Below are 25,068 nucleotides of genomic sequence, written 5' to 3' on the forward strand. Positions count from 1 at the left end.
AAGTTGAAAACGTTAAAGGCGCTGCAATGTCCACAAGAACTGTCATTAAAGCAGCTGTTGCGCGCTGTCGAAGATCCCTCGGCCATTTCCCGAGGTGACTCTGAGGCATTTACAAGGTGGCTCTGAGGTCATTACGTTGGACACTGTATCTGGGGCAGTTAATTAATATGTGTTCAGTGTTCGCCACTTAATCGCACGTGGGGCAGTTCGGCGAGTTTACCTTTCCCATCTTGAACAATAGGGCACGGCTGAAAAGGACGTCTAGTCCAAAGGCGGTGCACCAATGATTCAATGGCACGCGGCGTGCGACACGAGAGACAGAAGCGTAAATTCGGGTCGACTCTGGTTAGCAAGCTGGACTCCGCGTCAACCAACCATGTGCGTCTGCAGGCGTCGTGACGTATGTTACGAAGCGTCCTTTTGGTGTCCGACCCCGTGAAGTGTACAGGGGGTCTTGCTCGTTTCAAGGCGTGTTCTTACAGCCAAAGCATCCGCAGCTTCTATTCCGGGAATGCATACGTGAGCTGGGATTCATTGCATAACGATGTCATGCCATCTTGAAACACCAGAGTGATATTCGCGCACGACGTCGTAGGCGAGTACTAGGCAGTGCGAATTCCTTGCAAGCTTGCCCGCGAGTCAAATGAATATCACCCACGAGAGGTCAATTGTATAGAAGGAGCAATGTGACGAAGCTCCAGTAGAATCTCGTAAAACTCTGCAGCAGTCGATGACGTTTGATGGGACAAGCGAGCACTCAGTTGAACATGCCTTCCGCGGGAACAGAGGGTACTAACAGTATGGAAGGTACTAAAAAAATCTCCGTCTACAGCTTTTGAGCGTGTGTTAAGTGAACAGATGAGAAAAAAAAAAGTAGAATATAAATCGCAGATTATATCATCATATATAATCATATTATGAAGACATGGCATGACAATGTAATGTAGTATCCGTAAGTTACATTTGTCATATGTGGGTATCTGAACATCATGTACACCTGTACAAGCGTCATATATGCTGTACATGCTTGCCTTGTACATGCTTCCTCGTAGATCGAGCCTCACAGAAACCCCGCATGTGTGCTTATTATCCTCTATACGTATATAATTGAAACGTCCATATCTACGCAAATGCGATTTTCTAGCAGCGTGTATCTAACGACGGCGGCAGCACGTACACGAGACAAAATGCAGGGACCTCCGGTAATCCGTCAACGTGCGCTATGGCTGCGAAATCTGCTATCTGTCAGCATTAGGCCTTAATCCCGTTGCCGCTCAGCTCTGATGAATTGCCCAGCGTCACGGACGCCTCTGCAACACTGCTTCGCCCATTATGCAGGTCTAATTACAAATAATGAGCAGTATTCCCCGCAGCACCTCTATGGTGTTCCCGCGCGCTCTCTTTTGAGAAGGGCGGGTCCGACAACGTAGAATAAGCCGACTTATACTGCTTAGTTTAGCTGCCATAGGTGTAGCGAGCTCTGTTAAAGGACACAAGTACGTGTGTGTAACAAGAGGAACATGCGGATGTCTTGCGGATGTCATATGGATGTCTTAGTATGCGATTGGAGTAGCGTCACTGAGTATCGTCTGACGGAGGTGCCAAATGTCGCAACCGCAACGTTACGGGTCAAGACACTGCGACGACGACACCGCGATGACACGTCATTACTGTAACAAGTAAGAGCCTTTACCAGCCCACACTGTCTTCAATAAGCCAGGCTCTCGAACTAACCTGCGCCTTGTTCCCGCTTCTCTATTGTCAGTGCCCTCGGTAGGTAGCATAGCATACGGCGGTTGATTAATTCTGGCGATCCGAGCGAATGAAACTGAGTTTCATTTCAAAATGGCGTTTCGCTCTTTGTAGTCAGTATGCACGGGAAGTCCTGATGTCTGCCGTTCGGTATCCCGTGCGGATCCGGAAGAAAGACCAAGGTGTGTATACTTAGAGTCACCAAATAAGCTTCGCGAAACTTACAGAGAAAGTGAAAATAAAATAAAAAGGGCGAAATAAATAAACATAATACATACACGAACAAACACTACAGCATTGAGCCCTGTCATTTATATAGGTTCTGCGTAGAACTGATGCAAAACAAAGTGCTCTCGTAACAGCACTTTCACGTTTTCGCAGTCTCGCACGTTCATTATGTAAACAAGTGAAAGGAGGAGGAGGAGGCAGTGCATTGACATGGTTGCAAAACACCTATAGTCCTGAACAAAGCATTAAAATGCGAGCAAGCTGGCGTAATGAATGTTGATAGTATTATTTCCTTGAGCTGGAGGCGGTTTTAGGAACAAGAACACTTCTGTGGCTCATCTAATAGTGTCAACAATACAAAAAAGAAAAAAGAACACACACAAGTAGACAGGACTAGGACTCTACGAGGACTAGTGCTGTCTACTTGTGTTTAGTGTCTTAGTCTTGTCCCTATACCATCGCCTCACCGCCCAAGGAAATACCATCAACACCTACCCAAGCAGCACAATGTACCGAAAGTCCAGTGCAATGGGGGTGGACGGGTAGGTGGAAGGCCTTGAACAGACTCGTGAGACTAAAGCACATTGATAAGACACATACCGTCCACCCCTATTGCACTCGACTTTCAGTGCATTGTGCTGCTTGGGTATAGCTCGTCTGACCTGAACTTATTTGGAATGTTTCCTATCAAAATCACTTGAGAAATCAAAGACGCCCGGTTGCAGATGCTTATAAAAGATAAAGAAAGATAACTATTCTTCGCTCTCCGTTTCCAATGCTGTTTCTTTCAGACGCTCTCGTGTTTACCACTGGTGTCTGGGCAACTCTCTTATCAGCTGATAATAACTTTCGCCACAGTGTCTGCGCCCGTTTGTCTTCGCGTGGTTATGACGCGCTACGTGGCTTTACTATCTCGTGCTACTGGCTGATAAGCACGCATGCTCAGTGCAGGAACAGAATCGGGGGGGGGGGGAACCAAACGACATTGTGAAAGACGCTGGGTGGCGGGAGGTCCTGGCATAGTGCGTGCTGTTTCGGTTGGTGTGGTTCGAAGCCTACGGGCGTGAAGCAAATGAGACTTCTTTAATGATCGCTGCCGTCCCAGTTTCGTGACGTGTTGTGTGACAGAGCGCGCGTGACATGTGTGGTGATGCTGAAGGACGCTGTAGCGTCGTCAGAGATTTGAGTGTCGGCTGGGGTGACGACGGCGTGAACTGGTACAGCAAATAAATTAACAACGGCCATCTTCGTGGGCTATATGAACGAATGGACCTTGTGCTGGTGAGTACGGAAGTTTGCCCTCGACCGTAGTTTTCATTTATTTTATTTATTTATGGACATTCCTCAAAGGCCCCGATGGGGCGTTACATGAGTGGAAGCTCAAAAAAAACAAAAAAACAAAAAAAAAACGAAACAATTGTGACAGTACATACACCAGGACAATTGAATCTCTGTATGCGATAAGGGGATAAGTAGAAAAATCATAACCCGAGAAAAGGGGCCTGATCCGATTGTCCGTCCCATTCACACACATGTATTTCCAGTTTCTTACTCTCCTGTAGCGGGCAAATAAATAGCAATACAGTCCTAAATTTTCTTTGGCAGGTACAGGTTGGGACAAAAGTTTACGGAACACGCGAGCGGTGTATTTTGTCATTGGTACGACACCCTAGCGGCTGGCGGAAGCGGGTGAGTTCACTGCTTCGGAGGGACGGAAGCGTGTGATGCTAGAGACACAGCGGTAGTTCCGGTCTAGTCCCGGTATGGTTGTGTTTGCGAAGTGGAAGGTGGAAGCTACCGTTGTGTGTCGCAAACAGCGCTTCCTTCCACCCCTCCGATACAGTGAACTCACCCGCTTCCGCCAGCCGCCAGGGTGTCGCACCGAAGAAAAAATACGCCGCTCACGTGTTCCGGAAGCTTCTGTCCCAACCTGTACATACTGGCATGTAGATGTCATTGCTGCAAAAATAGTAAAAAAGGGATAAGTCGACTTATCCCCTTATTGCACACAGAGATTCAATTGTCCACACACAATAATACATGACTATTATAATCACAATAATGCACAACTACTCCACAACTAGTTCCACAACACAGTTGTCTCGCGACGTAAACCCTCGGATTGTTTTCACAAGTAGTGTTGTTGCTGTCGCCACGTTCGCAGATCAAACAACTTCATTCTGTGATTATGAATGGGGAGTTTCACCGCCAGGGGCAATACTTCCGCAGAATCCTGCTTTGTACCACAACTTTCCAGAACGGAACCACGTGAAATCAATGGCTCGTAAGCCGAACTTTCGCACCTCACCGGAATAATTTTTATATTTATCAAAATCAGTTCCCGCAATCAAAGAAATCTGGGGTCATCTCGACCGAATTGTTGTATACCCGCTTTGCGGGCCTTTAACGTTATGAACAATAACTATATAAACAAATACATTCATGACCAGCTCCCGTGGCGTAGTGGTTAGGATGATCGCTTTCGACGCCGACACTGGGAGGTGACGCGGGTTCGAATTCCCGCACCGGCTGTGCTGTCTCGTGTTTTCCCTGGTTTTTCCGGAGGACTTTCCAAACCAATATTGGCACAGTTCTTTCTGAAGTCTGCCCTGTGACCCCCCAGTCGATCAATGTCGATCCTGTGGAAGTGAACTGTTACCTCCTTATTTGGGAGAGAGATCAGTGAGGTCTCTCCACAGGAGAGAGAGGGGGAAACTGGTGAGCTGCGCTGACAGCTGACCCACTTGCACAGCGTTACAGACAGTGCACGCTGACCATTTTCTCGTCGTATGAATACATATACGTATATCAATGGTACAAATAAACAAACGGCAAACATATACAGCCAGCGCATCGCGCACCCATGTTTTATATACAGCCGAAACTTGCTCAATTTTTCACTGTCCCAGCGTTTCTCTTTCCTCTATACCCATCCTGGATTAATGTTGTTTTCGCTTATACCTCGGCACCTCGAACGGCCGGTTCGGTTCGTCTCAATTTCATCTCCGCTCTGCTCTGCTGAAGACATGTGCGGCCGCCTTCTGAGCCTTCGGCGCCCATTGTTTATATAGGCTGCGCTTCGCGCAGATGCTGAGTGGCTTCATCGAGGTGTTTTCAACCGGACTCGCGAGGTGGTGAGCAGCTGTAGAATTGAAGTCTGCGGAAAACGACCGGATTATTCTACGAGGCCTCACTCGGGGGAATCGGTTGAAGAATGACACGCATTCTGCCTGGGAACGGCGGCGCCGTCATTTTTCTTTATTTCGGAGCCTGCTCGTTTTCGGCCAAAGACAATATGGTAGCCACGCGAGGGAAAGGGTATAATATATATACACGCTCTCTTCTTTTATAGGGTGGTGGGGAAAACGGAAAGGAACGAAGCACAAATCTCTCGGAACTCGGCTGCTTTCTGTGCAGTTCGGGCTTTGCGAGTAGGAACGTCACAGGGAAACCATAAGGGAAAAGAGGGGAAGGGAGGGGAAGGAGGAAAAAAAAATAAACGGCACTTTTTCTTTCTTCTACAAAGTATGGTAACCTCGGTACCTTGCTACCAACAACAACAACAACAAATAAGTTAATGATAATGAATGGGGAAATTCGCCACTTAAGGTGCGGCCCACTACCCCAAGGCACAATGGGGAAGGATGTGATGTGTCCTGATGATGAGGTGATGAACGATGCTAAATAGGGATAGTCACTGGAGTCAGTATGACATCACAACGGTAGGCAAAACTACAGCACACAAAAATACACACACAGCACACAGGTACGCAGGCAGATTATAGGGTAGAAAGGAGACCAGTGTCCCGGAGAAACATCTTGAAATACTCAAGAACTTGACGATGGTCAGTCTGGTTAGACCCAGGGCCGAGAATGGTTGCCAATGTGAGTGGTGCGGCCGTGATCGACTGCAGGCAACACTGTAGAGCTGCTCTTTGGGAGGTGTATAGATGGCAGTCGAGGAGCACATGCTTGGTGTCCGCCAAAACAGCACAGCGAGAGCAGAGCATCGAGTCAGAGCGGCCGATCAGATGCTTGAAATGGGGGGTGAATGCAACCCCAAGACGAAGCCTGTGTATCAGCGACGCAAAATGGCGAGGCACACGAGAAGGCATGGTGAAGCCAAAGTCAGGGTCCACTTCACGCATCAGAACTCTTGATGGAACGTCTCGAGACCATTGCGCATGTGCGAGAGGCCCCACCACATCATTTAGGAAGGTTCGCCTGTCGCCTTTGGGGAGGGTAATCCGCACGCTTGATCGGGAATGATACGCAGCTGCTGCAGCCTCGTCAGCCTCTTCATTGCCGCGGATGCCGCAGTGGGCAGGAACCCACTGGAGGTAGATAGAGTGCCCGCTGATCTCAAGACGGCTTAGTTCCTCCAGTATGTCCACCACCACAGGCGCAAGTGATCCACGAATACCCATGTTCGCTATACACTGGAGAGCTGCCTTGGAGTCGCAGTATATCACCCAGCTGCTGATAGCGGCTGATGCAATGTGCTTGAGGAAGAACAAAATGGCATGCAACTCCGCAGACGTAGATGAGGTGCGGTGCGAGAGGCGGTATGCGTGGCACGACGACATAGTCGGGATGGTAAAGGCAGCAGTGGAGCCGTGTAAGTTGGTCGACCCATCTGTGAATACTGCAGTGTGCGAAGGATAACGGCACTGCATCATGTCTAACGCAAGTTGTTTCAACACGGGTGCTGCAACGTGATCCCTCTTGCGCTTGAGCCCAGGAATGGTAATGGAGATCGAAGGTATCGAAAAGACCCACGGAGGGGACCTGGGGACCTTGCTACCAGGGCAAGCGTGCGAACCCTGGTACTCGGATCCTCGCATAGAACATTCGTTTGATCAGTTTCATCGGGTGTTCCTACTTATGTTTATTGAACCCATTTGGCCACTCGTTTCATCCAATAAGAACTCATCACGATGTCTATAACATCACAGTCTTCTTTTTTGTCTTGTTAGTTAGTTTTGTTTGTCACAGACTTTTTGTCTTCGACGTGTGAATGAATTGCTTTTTGCCGATGTTGTCATATGTACAGTTATCAGCTGTGGGAATTGGACGGCTAATCGTAGTCACATGATATCAAGGTATTTTACAGCGTCATTACATATTCGTTGCGCGTGTTGAGGAAGGAACTATTAACGTAGAAGTCTATTTATTTATTTACCTCAAATGCCGGAGGGCTTTACATGAGGGGTGGAAAAAATAATCCGACACAGAATTACATAAAAAGAAGCACCACATTACACAAATATTAAGAATCACACTGAATAAAAAGCCGAGACGATTGCTTCCGGAACTGCCCGCTCTCTGACAGGTTCACAATATGATCTGGAAGGACGTTCCAATCTCTGATTGCGGTGGGAATGCACGAATGGAAATGGAAGACCAGAACGTGAAGCAACCTGCCTGATTTTCTTTGTGTGGCCTATGCGGTCGGAAACGTAGTCCGGAGAAGACAGTAGTTTTGTTGCGAATAGTGGCATGGTAGTATATTTTATGAAGCAAACATAACTTATATATTCTACGTCTAATGGAGAGAAGAGGAATGTTAAAGTGCGACTTCAGACTGCAGACGCTAACCTCCCACGAGTAGGACGAAGACATGAAGCGCACAGCTCTGGTTCTGAATGAACTCTATTGAAGTGCTTAGGTAATGTTGGTGGGGACTCAAAATGGCAGAAGCATATATTGAACCTTCGATCTAACAAAGGCTTCAAAAGCCCTCTGGTGTACATGAGAAGGGCAAAGGCGAAGGTTTACGCTTTAGGTAACCCAGGGTTTTGTTGGCTTCGGAGGTTATGTTATGTATATGGGCTGACCATATCACGTCTGATGTGAAAGTTACGCCTAAATACTTGTACGAATGACTAACGACAAGTGGCTCACCTGCTATTTTGTAGTCTTAATGGAATAAGTCGCGCTTACGGGAAAATTGTAGTACCTTGCACTTGGAGCAGTTAAGCTGCATCTGCCATGCGGGGGACCACGCAGAAACGTTATGTAGGTCCGACTGGAGTGTCACCTGGTCCTGCGGATCGGATAAAACGTACAATTAAAGGTACAATGTGAAAAGCTGTCTAACAATAATTACACCACAGAAACGCGCAGTGATTATGTGATTATGCAGCGCAGCGATAAACTTCATTAAGACTGCCACTTCATATTCGTGACGTCAGCAAAATAGTGAGAAGGACTAACGCCTCCCCCCCTCTCCAAACACACATACACCGCTTAGACTCAGAAGGCCTACGTAACGCCTCCTCTGACTCCTTCGCACGTGGACATATAAGGTCATGCTCTCAGCCAATCGCCGCGGACGATTTTGAAACACGGGCCTTCTGTGGCTCCCATGCAGCTCATGGTGACTCGTCCCCATAGCAACGGCCGCCGAAGCACGGTCTTGATTGACTGGCTCTTAACTGTTACGTCACGACGTTCACTCGGCACGTGCGCGATACACGTCGTCCGCACGCGCACATTCATGCAGGGATTTCATCCAAAGAAACGAAAATACCGAAAACGTAAAATTAATAAGACTATCTTTCAAAGCTTCTCTCGCTAAACAGTTTTCGAGGATGAAGCGTATGGAGCCATTTGCGTGGCACTCGAAAAGAATTATGCTATGCGCCACTCTTTTGAAGCAGGAGAAGTTCCACGTGAAGTAAAAGCTATGTCCGCTCAAACAGTCGGCGCGAGTCGCAATCCGCCATTTGAGAAACGATTGGCGCCGCCGTGCGGCCAACCCGCGAAATAAAGTTGTTGGCACGAACACGGCGCGTGAACATATTCTCTTCGTATCCACGATGGACATGGAAGGCTATATTGATTCTAATATCGATACCGTGGAGCCCGAGGAAGCAACATCGTCCACTTAGGACACTCATTCGTTCATCACATGCTCGAGGAAGATCATAAGCACTTTTTTGTGCCCCAACAGCGAGCAGATACAGGACTTCTTGCCTGCCTCGGGCCTGACACTTTCACGGCACGCGAAGAAGCGATTTCCACTTACGACGGAGGAATACAGTTGCAACATTGATGTCAGCGAGCTGCGAGCTGTCACGTGAAAAAACAGAACAGCATGACATCATAGCGAAAATTGTTAGTAGCAGATACAACTTATGACACATCATCCGAATGTATCGGCGAACGAGTGCCGTTCCTTTTGCCTTGGCTGATCGCTCGACATAAAGGTAGAAGAGGGTTGTTGACATTTAATTCTAGGCCTATGTGCGCGTACGTATCGACAATATTGTCGCTTGAGCGCCCGCTGAAGATGGAGGCTGTTGTGCCTATGATACGAGCGAAAACGAGACTGATCGATAAGGTCTGTAGTCGCTTTTTCTTGTTTCGCTGATAAGATGAAGAACAAAGTTAAAACAACATTGATTCCTGTCCTATCGAATATGTGGAAAGAAAACCGGTTGTAACATGACGGTCGCGTCCAAATATTGAAGGCGAAACGGACAGCCTAGGACAGTCCACTGGTTTTGAACCCCAACTATCACGCAGAGACAACCTCCTATCGAACGTAAAGACTTGTGTGCTACATGCGACACACTGTAATCAGGAAATCCGAATATTAGGGACCTAGCCGAACGAGGACGTTCCAAGCGACAACGAAAGTATCAGGGTTCAGGAGTTTCTCGAAGTTACCGCCTCGCTATATTTCTAAGCAATTAGCAGAGCGTACACCTAGGAACGAAATGCAGTGTGCAGAAGCGAGAATTCAATGGGACGACGAATTGGCTGAGGCTTGCACAGGAAAGAGAAATCGCTGAGAACGAAAGGAAAATCGCTGGGAAAGGGAAAACGAAATGGGTGAGCAGAAAAGAACCGTGGTGTTCAATTGAGGTATTTAATCTCGTTGAAAAGGGCGATAGGTGGCGATGAAGACAAAAGAAGCGACCGTTATATTGGAAGCGAAATGGTGAGCCGTTAATATGTGAAGGCTCTCAGTGGGAGTCGGCAGCGTTTTTCTTTTTTTCGACGGTTCTGGGGTTCCTTTTCTTGCTGAGCTTTGAAGAGCGCGTGTTCTGCAGCTCACTTGTGCAGTGGCCAAAATGTGAGTGGGACCCATGTAAAAAATGAAAAAAATTGTTTTCTTTTTAGAGCAGCCTGTGCATACTGGCATCTAGTTCTAAAGTGCAACCTTTGCGCACTGTATTTTATTAACATTTCGAATAGTGTGCCTTACACTGTACTTTGACAACGTTTTTTATTTCGAAATTTCCCATCAAACACTCGCGCGCACACATAAGTAGGATGTGATGAACTATTGCAGCACTGACGTACGCAACTAAAAATAGAAAAAAAACAACAATAAATGATCAATCTAATTCATATGCTTTTGTCACCAGGGGGCATATTAGTGAGATTGCACATCTAAAAAAAGGGGGTGGCGGAGGGGAGCTGAGAGTTTCTAAATCTTCACAAGCTGCAATGTAATAAAACAATCTTGTTGAATAATTCCGGATCTATGTGTGGTACGTACCGCATAGCACGGTGTTATTCTAAATTATTTCTCCACAAAGCGAGAGTTCTTGTGTGATAGCAATGGCGAATAAGTATTACTACCGGTACCACAGCCTATACCATAACATGCACCCCCCCCCCCCACCACAGAATAATAATACAACGTTGCACCTGGACAAACTTTCACACCCAGCCTTTCGCATAATAGCTGTCACAAGAGTTGAGACAATAGCCACGTGGACCTAACGCGCAGTGTATATCAATATTGTAAAGGAAACGAGCCGAATATTTACTCGTGGACGATAAAAACGATCAATACACGGCAGGATCTCCCGCTTGCAACGTCGACGGAAAGAACTCTGTGCGGAAACAAATAGGATATCGATTCTCGTGTTCTTTAATGTAAACAAAGGCAACACGGGCGCTTTGTTTTCTTTGCAACGCTCTTAGCGCGTCGATTAGGATATCTGCAGTGTTTGCCGCGTTACAAGTAAGGTGTTACGATAACTTATTCCGGGACTGATTGAGTGAGAAACGAGATGGGCTTAGCCACTGATGGAAGCCCGCGGAACGGTGCAATGAGCTACGTTTCGCACTAAAAAAAATAAAGTGTGGCTCGCGTCTGGCAGTTTCGTATTGCAGAATATACAGGGTGTTTGCTCTAACGTGTCCAGATATTGTATGTAAAGTGAGCGATAAAAGACAAACGAGCGCTACTTTTCAGCAACTTGACTAGGAAACAGGTGCTACTAGTGAAGCTGTACCTGTTTCTTATTCAAGTAGCAGAAACGTACCACTTGCTTTTCTTTTATCGCTCCCTTTAAATATAAATTTTCTACACGCGTTAGAGCAAACACGCTGTAGAAGAGATACCGGAAAGGCAGGAAGGTGGGGAACGTGTCAAAGTGGTTTTGAATAAAACCGGAGCACAAAACACGGACAAGAACACACATAGACGTCACTTGCTCCACTATCAACAGATTCTTTAATGGCAGCAATCCTTAAATAGGGGTTGCCGAGAGGCCTATCTAAGGATTGCTGCCATTAAAGAATCTGTTGATAGTGGAGCAAGTGTCGTCTATGTGTGTTCTTGTCCGTGTTTTGTGCTCCGGTTTTATTCAGTCATGTACCAAGAGGCCCATTCTGCCATTTTGATGAAGTGGTTTTGGTTCGATTTTGTTCCGTGAAGATTCACCGTTGCTGCCTCTGTAAGACGTGTACGTCGTTGATTGCATCAATTTTGTCGAAGCAACTAATATTTTATTATACACTAAATATACGGACTGGAGATGTTCATGAAGAGCTGCGGCATGGCCGAGTGCACTAAGGCGCCCGCCCGTTGGTGGTAGCGAAGGCCGTGCTGAAGACTAGGAGATGGTGGGTTCGAATCCTACCGCCGGCTGTGCCGTCTGAGGTTTTCCCTGGGTTTTCCGAAGACTTTCCAGACGAACGTCGGCACAGTTCCCCTTGAAGTCGGCCCAGGACGCATACTAACCCCCTTTATCCCCCACTCCTTCCTGCTGTCCCCTCTCCATCTGTCCACGTCTCTACCCCGCTCATAGCCACAGTTGCTTCGCGGCGCTAACACGCAATAAAAAAATCATTACGAGCATCCGCGATTTCCGTAGACTTCGTTCGTTGTACGAGATTTCTTGTGTTCGTTGTAAGCTTCGTAAAGGTGTTTTGAAATATCTCGCAACTTCAGGAAATTTGCTTTAATAAAATAACGTTAAGTAGTTGAACAGTAATTACGCTTCGCTCTCTTTGGTCAACCGGGAATGCGGAAGCTTTCAGTCGAGTACGGTCAACACAGGTGGTACAGTGCTGGACAGAAGTTTACGGAAACACGTTCCGGCACATTCCTTCCTTTGACAAACTAGCAGCGAATGGGACCGTGCGTACATACAGACATATGCCCAGGTAACCCAGTCACGTGTTTGCAAATCCGTAAAGTTTTCCGTTCTACAAGCAAGTCCGTGTTCTGTGAACTTTTCTCCAGCACTGTACAAAGATAAAAAGTCAAGCTTCTGCTTATTAGCGTACAAGCTTTCATGCAGTGGATTGCATTTCATGAGGTACTTACCCTGATGTGATGCAGTCCACTAGATGTAAGCTGGTACGCCAATAAACAGAAGGTTTACCTTTTATGTGCTTCAGTGACACACACAATGCAGTTTTATTTCGGCGATGACGTTGAGGGGATTGTATCTATGAACTATTTTTATTCTACGTGAGAGGTATACTTGCACACAATAATGCGCATGGTCTTTAAATTGCAATTATGTTATTGGCACATCAGACGTTTCATCGCTAAGAGAGCCTGAAACAGACATAGTGGTTGGTTACTTCTCCTGCATGCACTGCGCCAGTGCAGTGAAAGCACGCTTCACAGGAGATGCCACACGTAAAATACACGTGTTGCAGTGAGAATGGCGCGTGGTCGACTATGCTTTAGGCAGTTTTTCCCCTTCCTGGTGGCAAGTGTATTACGCGCTAACGCAACGAATGATTTACAACTTTTTGAAAATTTATTTATTTATTTATTTCCACAGGAACGTAACCCCTGAATTCACAGATGTGACTTGACTTGAAGCCGCATCTGGACTTGTGCAAGTCCGCGCCAGGACCTGTCTTCGCTCAAGACGTTTTGCATGCTTCATGAACCCGCTGGCTTACTTCGTCAAGTTGACACCTGCTAGATTTAACTGTGTCGGAGAGCGAGATTTTCGTACAATTTTGCACTTAAAATTTGATTTGTAGTATGAAAACATGACATTTCTTAGCGCCAGGACTTATAATATGTGCTTCCACACCACCAACACTTGCGCAAAGGCCCTGTAAACAAATTGATGACGCAACAGCTCGTGTAAAGCCAAGCCAAGGCAAGATTCTGAGTGTCATGTGGTTCCGGAAGTTGCCGTACTGGAGCACTATCCAAGTCGCGCCCAAGGTAATCCGAGCGCCGACTTGAAATTTTCGCCACACGTGTCAAGTCAAGCTCGCTCCGTAAGAACGCTTCACGCCGAGGAAGGGACTTCTCAAGTGCATTTGCACCCTTCCAATGGAGCTACAAGTCGAGTCCAAATTAAGTCACGTTTATGAATTCGGGGGTAAATGTCAGCAGGCAGACATACAACAGAGGACACAGTGGGGAAAAGCCCCTAAGAAAAAAAAGAAAAAGAAAAAAAGAGGTATATGCTTGAACAGAAGATACGAGTCGAGGATACGTCAAATAATACACACCCACTACTTCCCCCCCTGCGTTTTATAACAAAATGAGACGCCACGCATTTCATTCTGTCATATTATAGACCGCCATCATGTCCCTGCAGGGAAACAGTTTAGGTGAACGGCTCCCACCATAGGTCTGTTCTAAGTCCTCTCGTGCAGGCCGCACGAAGCTGCGCGTTGTCAGGTTAATGAGAGCCATAAGCGTAAGCGTCGGAAAAGGCCGCAGGAATCTCACGAATGTAATGAAATTAAGCAGACCACCAGGTTTGGAGTTTGCCCGCCCGGGGAGATTCCGGATAATAAGACCTCGGTGTTTCAGTTCCCAGAGCCTTTGCGGGTCATAGCCGGAACAAGCCTTCGAATTATCCTACTGTAGCACGCTACGGGAGTTATTAAATCACGGCGGAATGAAGGACCGGAGTGATTCTGGAAATTTATTCCACGGTTTATTCCGCCTCTGGATGGCAGGTTAACGTGGAACGCGCTTCTTTAGTGTTCGTGCGCGGATACCCGTCTGAAAATAGCACGGAGGTCGGAGATTACTGACGTGTTTACGCGAGCCGGCCGCGATAAGATTGCGCGTTCGCCTCGCCAGTTTATCACCTCGTCCAAAAAGAACTTTTGCTCTGGAGAGGTACGCTAAAGCGGCGAACGTGGGAGGAAATGGATTGCAGGGCGATCTTGTATGTCTGGCAGTGCTCGCGTGGGAAGGGAAATATTTGTTTCACTGCAAACCATTTGCCAGTGAGGTAAGCAAAGGGGATAGTCGCACGCACTGCAGTGCGTCCTGACTCCTGTAGCAGATGTGTTCGTCTTATAGGACGAAGTCGCTGTCGCGTGCTGAATACATTCGACCACAGATAAGCGTAAGTCGTATGTACCGTACTATGTCATGATTCCTATAACAGATGTGTACGATCCAGAAGACGAAGTACTTGTCGAAGGCGACTTCGTCAGAGATTAAATTGTGTGGTCGATTCGTTCGACTACAGATAAGCGTTAGACGTATGTACCGTATGGCGTCTTGATTCTTGTAACAGAGGTGTTCGAACCATGAGACGATCTCATCTTGGGACGATGTTGGGATCGTCACAGGACTTCATCGAAGACTAAGTCATGCATGCGGTCGATTCATTCGGCTAACCTTGGTGGTAGATGTCTTAGTGGTAGATATATGTTCCAACATATATGTATATATACAGCGTGTCTTTTCTTTTTTTTTGGTACAGATTTTTCATTAAAAAACTAAGGGCTATAGACTTTCTGTTCTCACTTCAATCATCTCTGGGCCGGCTGACGTTCTTGGCCATCTGTTGCTCAACCGTCGAATGACTAATTACCTACAATTAGTTAATTAACTTTTTAAGTATAAAAGCTACAAGGTTGTCCCAATGAGAACATCTGGTGCCTTCGGTCACCTGATATCGGTACCGTTTTCAGAACAAAAAGCCGTTCCATAGATCGCCCGCAAAAAAAGCTTGAAAGAACACCATTATTATTTTTTCTTTATTTTGTTCATTGCGCCATTTTCGGATACGCGTTTTTCCTTCGCCTCCAATGTGAGCGGGCGAAGGTGTACACTATCACCTCTTGCGTCCTGGAAAAAGATGAAAAGGAAACAGAAAACGCAACCCAAGATAAGGGCAATTCGGATAGCGTCACCCGATACATTTCTTTTAGTTTTGTTTCCGCAAGTTCGAGCTCATCTTCGACGCCCCCCCAGAAGGACTAAAATTACTCCTTTTTTTTTTTTTCTAGTGCAGTACTTTATCCGAGCTTTATCTTCACACCGCACAAGGAAAGTAAGAACAGCCATAACGAATGTATTCGTGCTTCGCCTCCCATATTAATGCGGTTGTGTTGATCCTCTCTTCGGACCGACCATCAAAGAAACACCCCTCAACAGCTGTACATTTGGCTTCCTTGGTCTCTCTCTCTCCCCCCCCCTCCCTCCTCTACAAGCAATCCCGAGGAATGGCGCGATGTTTCCCGTATACCCGCTGTTGGTTGATACTTCACGCGAGCATTTTCAACAGTCGCTATATATGCTTCCTGACAGAGCCCAGTTTCCCCGCACAATTTGGCAGTCGGTCCTTCCAAACGACCATATCTCAGGAGGTAGATCGAGTCACGCGCCTCTCATCTTGTGTGTGAATAAGGTGTGCGAAGGAGCCGGCAAATAACTAATATTGCGCGCGGAAAAACCCCTCCTCCTCAATCACATCAACCTGGACATCCCGTTCTTAGCGATTCAAGACGGGGGTTCCCTGCGTGCTTTACGATGAGTGTGGGAGAATGGCATGAGGAGTCAGGGAGCTTTAGTGGATGGGGGAAAGAGGGATTCGCGGCTATCGCGGAGGAAAAGCTGAGGGAGCCAAAGAGACGGACTGCTGTGTTAAGTGCACACGAGGGGCAGAGCGATTTGTAGCTCTTTGTGGGGTTACTGTAGGAACAGACGAAATTGGCCATTATTCCTGGTGGTTTTATAGTGCCTTCCCCCCTTTTTCTTCGAATGATTTAGTGTGTGAGTAATTTGCGCCTGTAACGCACATACGTTGCGATTTATACGATAAAATGAAAATGCAGAGATAAAACTTTGCGCCTTACGTTGGCTTGTACGTGAGCGAAAATGTGCGGTGGAAGAATGTGTAGATATGACGATTACAAAATAGCGCACAAGTGACCATATAAAATGTGTTTTTTAATGTACGCCACGTTTTTATACAATTTTCTTAAATGTGCACCATGTTTTTATGCATTTTTTGATGGGCACAATGTTTTTTGATATACGACACCTATGAGAGTGGAATAGATACCGTTCAGTAGATACCATACCGTAGACATTAGATACCATACGATACCGAGTCTGTGCCGCAAAGTGGTTGATCTGGCCGGCAGATTGCTTCAAACCACGCGATCCTCTGACGTGAATTGAGCGCTGCCCTCTCTGCGATCCTTGCCCGAGCTTGAGATGCCGTCTTCTGTACCTGTGTGGTTCATGCACGTTTACGATCGTCATGATACGTCAACTTAAAGGAATATTGAATCTCCCTCCAAGTCCCAACGATATGCAGCACATGTCATTTTCTTTTAGCTTGCGTTTAAGGTCCGCGACGCCATCAACCTCAGATTCCGTAAGGCCGGCTTCAGACTCTTTATTTGCCTGCAGTCTCTCTCTCGCTGTCGCCCCACCAGTATGTCCCCTTTACGTGGCAGCCGCTACAGCCCATCAGCATTCTCAGGGAACGTTCATTCACGACGAAGCGGGCAGGCTAGTGCCTATATGAGCAACCATAATTTGCGGGATGTCGTGTGGTCAGCAAGCATTCTCCGTGCAAGGTTCGAACGGCGAGATTAAGAGAATGGTATGTATGTCCAGAACGGTGAAGGTACAGCGGAACGGGCAGTCCTTTCTGCTGAGGACACACAAGGAGAAAGAAGCAGGGTGCGCAAATCTCGTTATCGCAGCGAAAATTACCGTTCGTGAGTTTACACACTATGACTCCCTTTTTAATCCGGGTCATGAGGTACCTTTCTGCTCCTGGTGGCGTCGTGTGCAGACAAGTTAAATGCTGAAAAAAGAAGAAAAAAAAGTGCAGTGTTTGAACTGCATCTTGATGCAAGCAAAGGAAAGCCGCACGGGCCCGCCTGTTCACCGTACATATCGTCACCGTTTCCTATATTGTGCCATTTTTTCTCTGTCGTCGTCCCCGCCATCGCCATGCTCATCATCATCATCACCATCATCCATTACGCTGACCGTAACTGCATGGCGAATGTTGCTTACGGTCATACGTAAACTAGGAAGTTCGCCATACTTTTCGCCATTCACCATAGGCTTTCGATTAAACGCCTTTGCTGGTTTTGAGCCCTCGTGTTGTGTTTTGTTTACATGTCTTCGCCCATCGCTCAGGCGCCATGCTAGTTCGCCATACCAAACTAGTTCACCGTAGTCGTACCTAGTTTTGCTTTGCTCTCAAAGGCGCCGTCCAGCTTTATGTATGTACATTTTACAAATACCAAAAATGTGCTGCAGCACTTACGTCCTTCGGAGAATAGCCGAAAGCATTCAAGGCCGTAGGAAAATGTGATGGGAGAGTTCCGGGCTCGAGCAGTGACCTCGAGGCCTATCATGCTAACGCAAGAGTTGCGCAACCGACTTTGTTTCCAGCAACAATGGCTGCTCGGTACTCATCCGTGGCTGCCTTTCTGCCTTACTCGTACCGCTGCATAGAATTTAATCGCCTTCTCACAAGAAAGAGAGAGGGAGAGAAACATTCGATTTTATTTGACAACGTTCAAGATCTGAAAATCAATTTCGCGCAAGTCTCGCGACATCCCGTTCTTTTTTTACATGTCCCCCGGGGCAGTAATCGTGCGGGCAAACATGTCACCTTATCAATTTTATAATTTCGTTTCGTTATCTTTCTCATTATCTTCCAGTGTTCTCTAAAACAACGTTAAGGGTTCAATATATCTCAACTACCCATCTTCCATTCGCAGAAATGACTAAGAAAAGACAAACTGCAGACAGCCGTATATACCAGTGACCTCCTTCAAGCTCATTAGGATAGACGCAATAGCTCCGCGATGACGGCATCAAGTGAAAAAGGGTGAACCTATATTTCGCTTTTTTTTTCTGCCAGTAAAGAATTGCTTCTCAATGCAGTAGTAGTAGAAATAAGAAAATTCTTATCTTAACAAAATCTGGGAGGTTTTCAGGCGAGCGTTAACCAAATTAGTATCACATATACGATACACTATGCAGTGGAGGGTAAAAATTGTCGCTCATAATGATTAGGGGAAGTTGCGAAAACGGTACTTATTTTGTACATCTAAGTATACAGAAACATTACAATTTACAATGAAAATCATTCCAAGTGAAAAATTGGACAGCAATTTCTCTCTCTGGTGAAGCAAAAGTGCAAGGCTGTGACCCAGGCGCGTTTCAAACGAAAAGATGCCGTAAAATGTGCATTTCTCATTTGTAGATGTGCCCAGAAACTGCTGATGGTAAATGAAAGTAATGCAAAAACAGCAATGCTCACACACGCACACACATAAAAAGGAAGAGAAAAAAAAACGTGAAGCCATGGCGAGTGATCTGGGAAAATGCCAGCTGGCATTCACTGCTAACCCGCATGAAACATACTGTCGAAAAGGTAGCAAAACAACTGAGACTTTGAGGAATTCCATCAACGAGCCGCGCCCATAACTGTGTAATCTGCGATACATGTCGAAAAGTGACACATATAATAATAGGACCAATGCCAAAAAATAAAAAAGAAGTTTGATATACTCCAAAAACCATGCAGAACAACACAGAAAAGTGTATCACCTTTACACATACAAATACAGAAAAACAATCGGTTTTTGGAGGCCAATATCAATTATTCTGTCTGGCGTGCGTCTTCTTGGAATTCCATGGCTTCACAAATGGCCCAAGGGATGGCTGTGTCCTTGCACAGTGTTGTATGACGTTATTAGGAATATGTCACAGTTGGCGAAATTAGGCCCCGCCACTTACATATAGATATATAAGGGTGGAAACTGTATGTATCAGATGTCTAACGTCATGAAATAAAAGGTTAAAACTTGGGTGGGTTGACAACTCATAATTAAAACCGATAAAACCCACAGTGTGGGGATAAAGACAAAAAGGACGTATACAAATAAGACGACGACACAGCACTGAAATATCTTCAGTCTCAAACAGCATTAAATATGTTAGTATTTCTAAATGCTGAATGCTACTGACAGGCTCTAATTCTCCAGGGAGCTGGGCTATCAGTATCACCCTCGTTATGTCAGCTGACACGTATAGGTTGTTTCCAAACTGCGTATCCATGCTATAAGCTAGGTTGGTTACCGGAAACGACAACTGAAACGAGAAACGTGAAATATCCGAATTTCGCGCGAAACGAGAATAGGAACGGAAAGAAAATTATTTTTGTTTTCATTTCTAAAAACCAACACGGAAAGCAAATTCAAGGGCGGTAACGATAACAGAAACGGAATTGACAGTTGTGTAATCCTACTAACTGAATAAACTGTATGTAGTATTATTCTCCAGTTCATAGCTGATCACCTTAACTTTATGACGAAATACATATCGACCCTGCGAGTGACACGGGCAGCGATGTCTCCGTAGGGGGCTGACGACAAGTTCACCCGAGCGGCGCTTCCTGGAAAAACAAACTTCTCAGCGATCAACGTGCAGGAAACCATAACTGTTGCTCATTGTGCTCGACCGTGTTCGTGTTTGTGCCTAAGTTCGAGCATGAGTGGCCAGGAAAGACCGCTTTATTCTTTTGTCTTTTCCTACTTTCATTATGACATAAAAAGTGACAAAAGTGTATGCAACGCAAGGCAACGAAGCAAGGTAAGGCTTAAAGCGTTTGTTGACAGTTAAGAAAGCCTGTTTGTAATAGATCGAATAACAGCGTAGAGCGTGCACAGAAATGGGAACGTAGCATATACAGAGCCGCACATACCTCCTCGTAACAACGTAATGTCGAGAACAGACGTTACGACCTCAAAGGAACTGGAACCGGCATCGAAAATACAGGGTGAATTTAGCAAAGGTTACACCTTTCGATCGAGCCGTAAAAATACAAGATAACGTCTCTGGCACTTCAAACTTTGCAGACTGATAGGCATTCGCCTGAAGTTTTACCCATATTTTTTTTTCAAATACTATCAGTGTGTAGAAAAAAAGTTAGAAGGAAAGCAAATTCTCACCCCATGCATTTCCTATGGCCTATACTGCCTGCAGACCGGCATGTTTTCCTCTGTCCGCTTCACGTTCATATCACCACGCATAGGTGGCGCTGCCTGGAGATGAATCAAAACCGAAACCTATGAAACAACAACATGGGCCAGATGCAGGGTTTCGAGGCAGCGCCACCTATACGTGGTTACGTGAAGCAGATAGAGGGGAAAAGGGCGGTTTGCGTGCGGTAGAGGCCATAGGAAATGCATGGGGTGAGAATTTGCTTTCCTTCTAACTTTTTTTCTACACACTGATAGTATTTGAAAAAAATATGGATAAAACTTCAGGCGAATAACTATCAGTCTGCAAAGTTTGAAGCGCCACAAACGTTATTTTGTATTTTTACGACGTGATCAAAATGTCTAACCTTTGCTAAATTCACCCTGTAGATAGGAAACAGAAACGAAACTTTGCTATAGAAACGGAAACCGCTACCGAAAATCGTCTCAAAACGGAACGGAAACTAACAGTCGAATTTTTTAGGTACAAAAAGAAAGAGAAAGAAGGAAGCGAAAACGATATTATTTTCAGTAACCAACCCTGGCTATAAGGTTCCAAGAATATGCGATGAACCGTGTGTTCACACTAACGATATTGCCCGGCATACCCCTGCGAAAGATGCGCAAAATGTCATAGCTTTCTGCTGCTGTCACGAGAAAGCTTAATGTCATGTCTCTGCATGTGTCTGTTCTAAACCACGAGGAAGAACCTGCGGCTCAGCTACGTCATATTCCGTAGCAGACGAAAGGGCAACTGTGTCGTCTGCTATGTGCACTGTACGCCAGTCCCGAAACTACGCGGCGGTACTTCCTCAAGACGATGCAGAACTAAGCAGTTGATTGTCTTTTTCTTCCACTAAAATATTCCGTGGGAAGGTCGCCCGTGTGAATACGCGGGAAGGGAAGCTTTCCAGAGGTGCAATTTGCTTTGGAAACACGGCGGACGAAAGTGACTTATTGTTGGGTGTTCAGGAACACAGTAATTCGTGTGAATGAATTCTAAAACTGCTTATTCAGGGAGTTTAAACAGACGTGGCTGGACTAAGCGGCGTCCGTCAACCTTTGCACATTTCCATGGCATTTGCATTCCCTAATAGAAATGTGTCGTCTACTTTGTATTTATAGCAGAAGAAACACAAAAGCTATATGCTTTTAATGGATGACGTACGGGGGTGGGGTAGGAAAGAACGACAGCACGTTCCCTGTCACGGGAACGAAGGGAATGCTGGACATCACTCTCCTTTGCCTAATGAAGACGCCGAAATGAGGTGGTAATTACCTATTAGGAAAGCTCATTAGCTGCACCATAGGCCAAAATTGCGAAATGCACGTAAGCTGCCGCCACGTTTCAGTCTTCCGACAATCTTTCAGCATTACGGCTATAACTCTCAAGCGCTTTCAGCCACGGATATAGTTTTGCGCGACCGTCTGCTGCCTATAGAGGGCTGCGGCTTTTCAAAGAGTCCTGCTGGTTTACAGCTTCTTGTCAACTAAATTGCAATTACTCCCCATTTGTGTCCCCTGACCACAAAGTTTACTCCCCAGCACCGAAAGTAGACTTTAAACATCGGAAATGGTCCCCTGAAAAGGAACAGCGATATAACTATGCAATTTTCTTCCTGCAGAGTAAGAAATAGCGTCTCTTTCTACATAAATTCTACCCTACTGATTCATGTCACAGCACGTTCACCGTGTCTGTCCTTGTTATTTCTCTGTCGTCACCTCTTCAGGTGTCAAGTGGAGTCAAAGTATTTTCATTCATGCGCATGGATTATGCACATATCTGTCCATGTCTGTACGCGTAATCTGTCTTGATGATCTGTCGACACGTCTGTTCGCCGTTCATAGCCACAGTTGCTTCGCGGCGCTAACACGGTGTGTTGTAACCTACGTGTCTCGCGCTGTATTCTGCCAAAACATTTTACGCCATGGGACACGGAAGCGTCATGAAATTAATTTCCAGTTTTAAGAAGTATGTTGTCACAATGCGCGCAAACAGCAGCCCGTCTGGCAACATTGCTGGCATTGCTTCTTCAAGGTCGCTTTCGGTCTCCTCACAAGGGCCGCTGGTCTTCGAACGTGAGGCGAACAGCAGAGAATGAGAAGGTGCGTGCGCTGTTGCTAGGAGACAGACGCTACTTGCTCATGCTGACGTCATCTAGGCTAGGACAATCCGAAAGTAGGAGATCTTGTATAGGTCCTTCCAAATATTTGCGGAAGCGGGTAATGTTCACTGACGGCAGTCACATGTTGCGAACAGTCTTTTGAGTGAGGTTGATTTCAAATCTAACCAAATCCGATTTATAATACGATGTAAAAATATTATGTTTAAAGTCTGGAACGACACTTCGAATGGTCTCTAAACCCAGGACGCAGTCCCTCGTCTCATTCGCCTCATCCTGCTCGTTATCATTTGCCACAGGGGTGGACAGTGATACTACTTTTTTGTATTATAATACTAATACAAAAATACTTCTGACACTGTGTATTATAATGCATAATACTGTATTATAATATACTATGGTAATACAAGGAATACGTACATAACTTTTTGGGAAAGCCCAAGGCGTGTACAACATTTATTTCACAATTTACAGTGTCTGTTGTATGAAACAATAGATGCATTACTGCCTATTTGACTTCAATAATAGCCTTTGGGGTATTGTAAATAAATAAATAAATGGCTTCAGTCTTAACGTCATTCGTGCGGTACCACACAGAGGTATTTAATTAATCTGAATGTCAGTTTGTGCTTATTGGGATCGCTACAACTCATTCGCGGATGAAATGCCTACCTTCGCTCCCATTGTCTGAGCAGTGTAACAATTCTATTCTTCCATAAAACCACTTTGTACCGTACAAGGCAAGGTTATTTCATAATTTGAGGTTACATGAGTTCTTTGATGAAGGAAAAGCTGGAGTTGTTTGAAAATTTCACCAACAACCACCAAAAGCGCGCAGGACAGCGTCCAAGGAGTGGCATCGACATCATGCCGTTTAATGTCATTATAAACAGACGTGTGGCTCGATTTTCGTGGACAATGCCATTCGGGACCTTAATGGCATTAGACGGTTCTGTCATTTGTTCTACACGTGCGGCACAGGTATAGCTCTGATCATAGGCGCCGACTGCGGGGGGGGGGGGGATTTTATTCCCCGGGGGGGGATTTTATTTTATTCCCAGTCTCTTCGCAGAGCGTCCCCCGATATATTACAGATTAGCACCAAAGACGAAACCAAGCGCTGACTTCTAAAACCGCATGACTGAAGTATCAAAACTTGTAAGCAATAAGACGAGAATGCGCCCGGCTGCTTCATGTTGAAGAAAAACTGGCTTTCCAGACTCCAGATTGTTCATTTGCCATGCAAGTGGTTCACGTTGTTTCCAAGGGGATGCTTGTTGCGGCCTTTCGTAGGGGCCCTAACAGTTTTAGGTGATTTGCCGCTGCCTCAACTTGACGTCCAGTCCATGTTTGGCACGCAAGACGTGGAGCCATACGCTGGTCGGATCGGCTGACTTCTGCGGAAAGCCGCTACAGGCTTTGTTTGTCTGCTCATCGTAGTGAAGAAACCAACACCTCCGATCCTCAGCAACTCTTCTTCTCCTTTGTGTTATTGTTCACGTACACGCCTCTATACGAGTAGTAATTATTCTCCTTTGTGCTGTTGTTCATGTGCACGCCTCTATACGAGTAGTAGTTCTTCTCCTTTGTGTTGTTGTTCACGTACACGCCTCTATACCTGTAGTAGTTATTCTTCTCATTTGTGATGTTGTTCACGTCCACGCCTCTATACGAGTAGCAGTTCTTCTCCTTTGTGCTGTTGTTCATGTGCACGCCTCTATACGAGTAGTAGTTCTCCTTTGTGCTGTTGTTCACGTACACGCCTCTATACGAGTAGTAGTTCTTCTCATTTGTGCTGTTGTTCACGTGCACGGCTCTATACGAGTAGTAGTATTCTTGTCATTTGTGATGTTGTTTACGTCCACGCCTCTATACGAGAAGTAGTATTCTTGTCATTTGTGATGTTGTTCACGTCCACGCCTCTCTACGAGTAGTTCTACGCATCAAAAGATGAAAGCAACGCACGGAGCTAAGAGGTGTCAACAATCGAAGCCCGCTCACCGGCAGCGCACATGCATGGAAATATGCGTACACTATTAATTAATGATAATGCAATTGGGGTAGGGTGCGTATTATTAGGGTGGAATTGTAATTCGGAATGAGTGTTAGAAATTCAAAAACTCGTTATTGTTCCACGATTCTGCGTTGCAATTGAGCCAACACAAGGTTTGCTGTATTCTCTTCAAGTCCCAAAATTCCGAGATTTTTGGTAGAAAATGCCGGGATTTCGGGACGTGAAAAACGCCGGTATCCTGGAATTTCGGAATATCCTGGATCCCAACACTAGTTACGAACGTGCGCGAAGCATTTATTGTCGTCTTGTATACGCTTCGAGCGCGTCGCGTACTGTCGAGCAATAGAGTAATAACCCCTATCGCTGTTATTGCTTTCATGAAATAGTACAAATGCGCTGTACAAATGCTCCGCACAAGCGGCAGCTGTGTGCACTACGAAGCCGAATGCGGTTCTG

General features: G+C 45.9%; 1 long non-coding RNA gene across 1 annotated transcript in view; it reads left to right on the forward strand.

Annotated features, from left to right (window-relative positions):
• The first annotated feature begins 2,991 nt into the window (after positions 1-2,991).
• LOC135366790 (uncharacterized) overlaps positions 2,992-25,068 on the forward strand; it is a 304,126-nt gene continuing 282,049 nt past the window's right edge. Inside the window, exon 1 of the long non-coding RNA XR_010414286.1 lies at positions 2,992-3,261. This is a non-coding gene — a long non-coding RNA (uncharacterized LOC135366790). The remainder of the gene's footprint in view (positions 3,262-25,068) is intronic.

The sequence above is a fragment of the Ornithodoros turicata genome, chromosome 8 (assembly GCF_037126465.1).
Source record: "Ornithodoros turicata isolate Travis chromosome 8, ASM3712646v1, whole genome shotgun sequence".
In the NCBI taxonomy this organism is placed as follows: Eukaryota; Metazoa; Arthropoda; class Arachnida; order Ixodida; family Argasidae; genus Ornithodoros; species Ornithodoros turicata.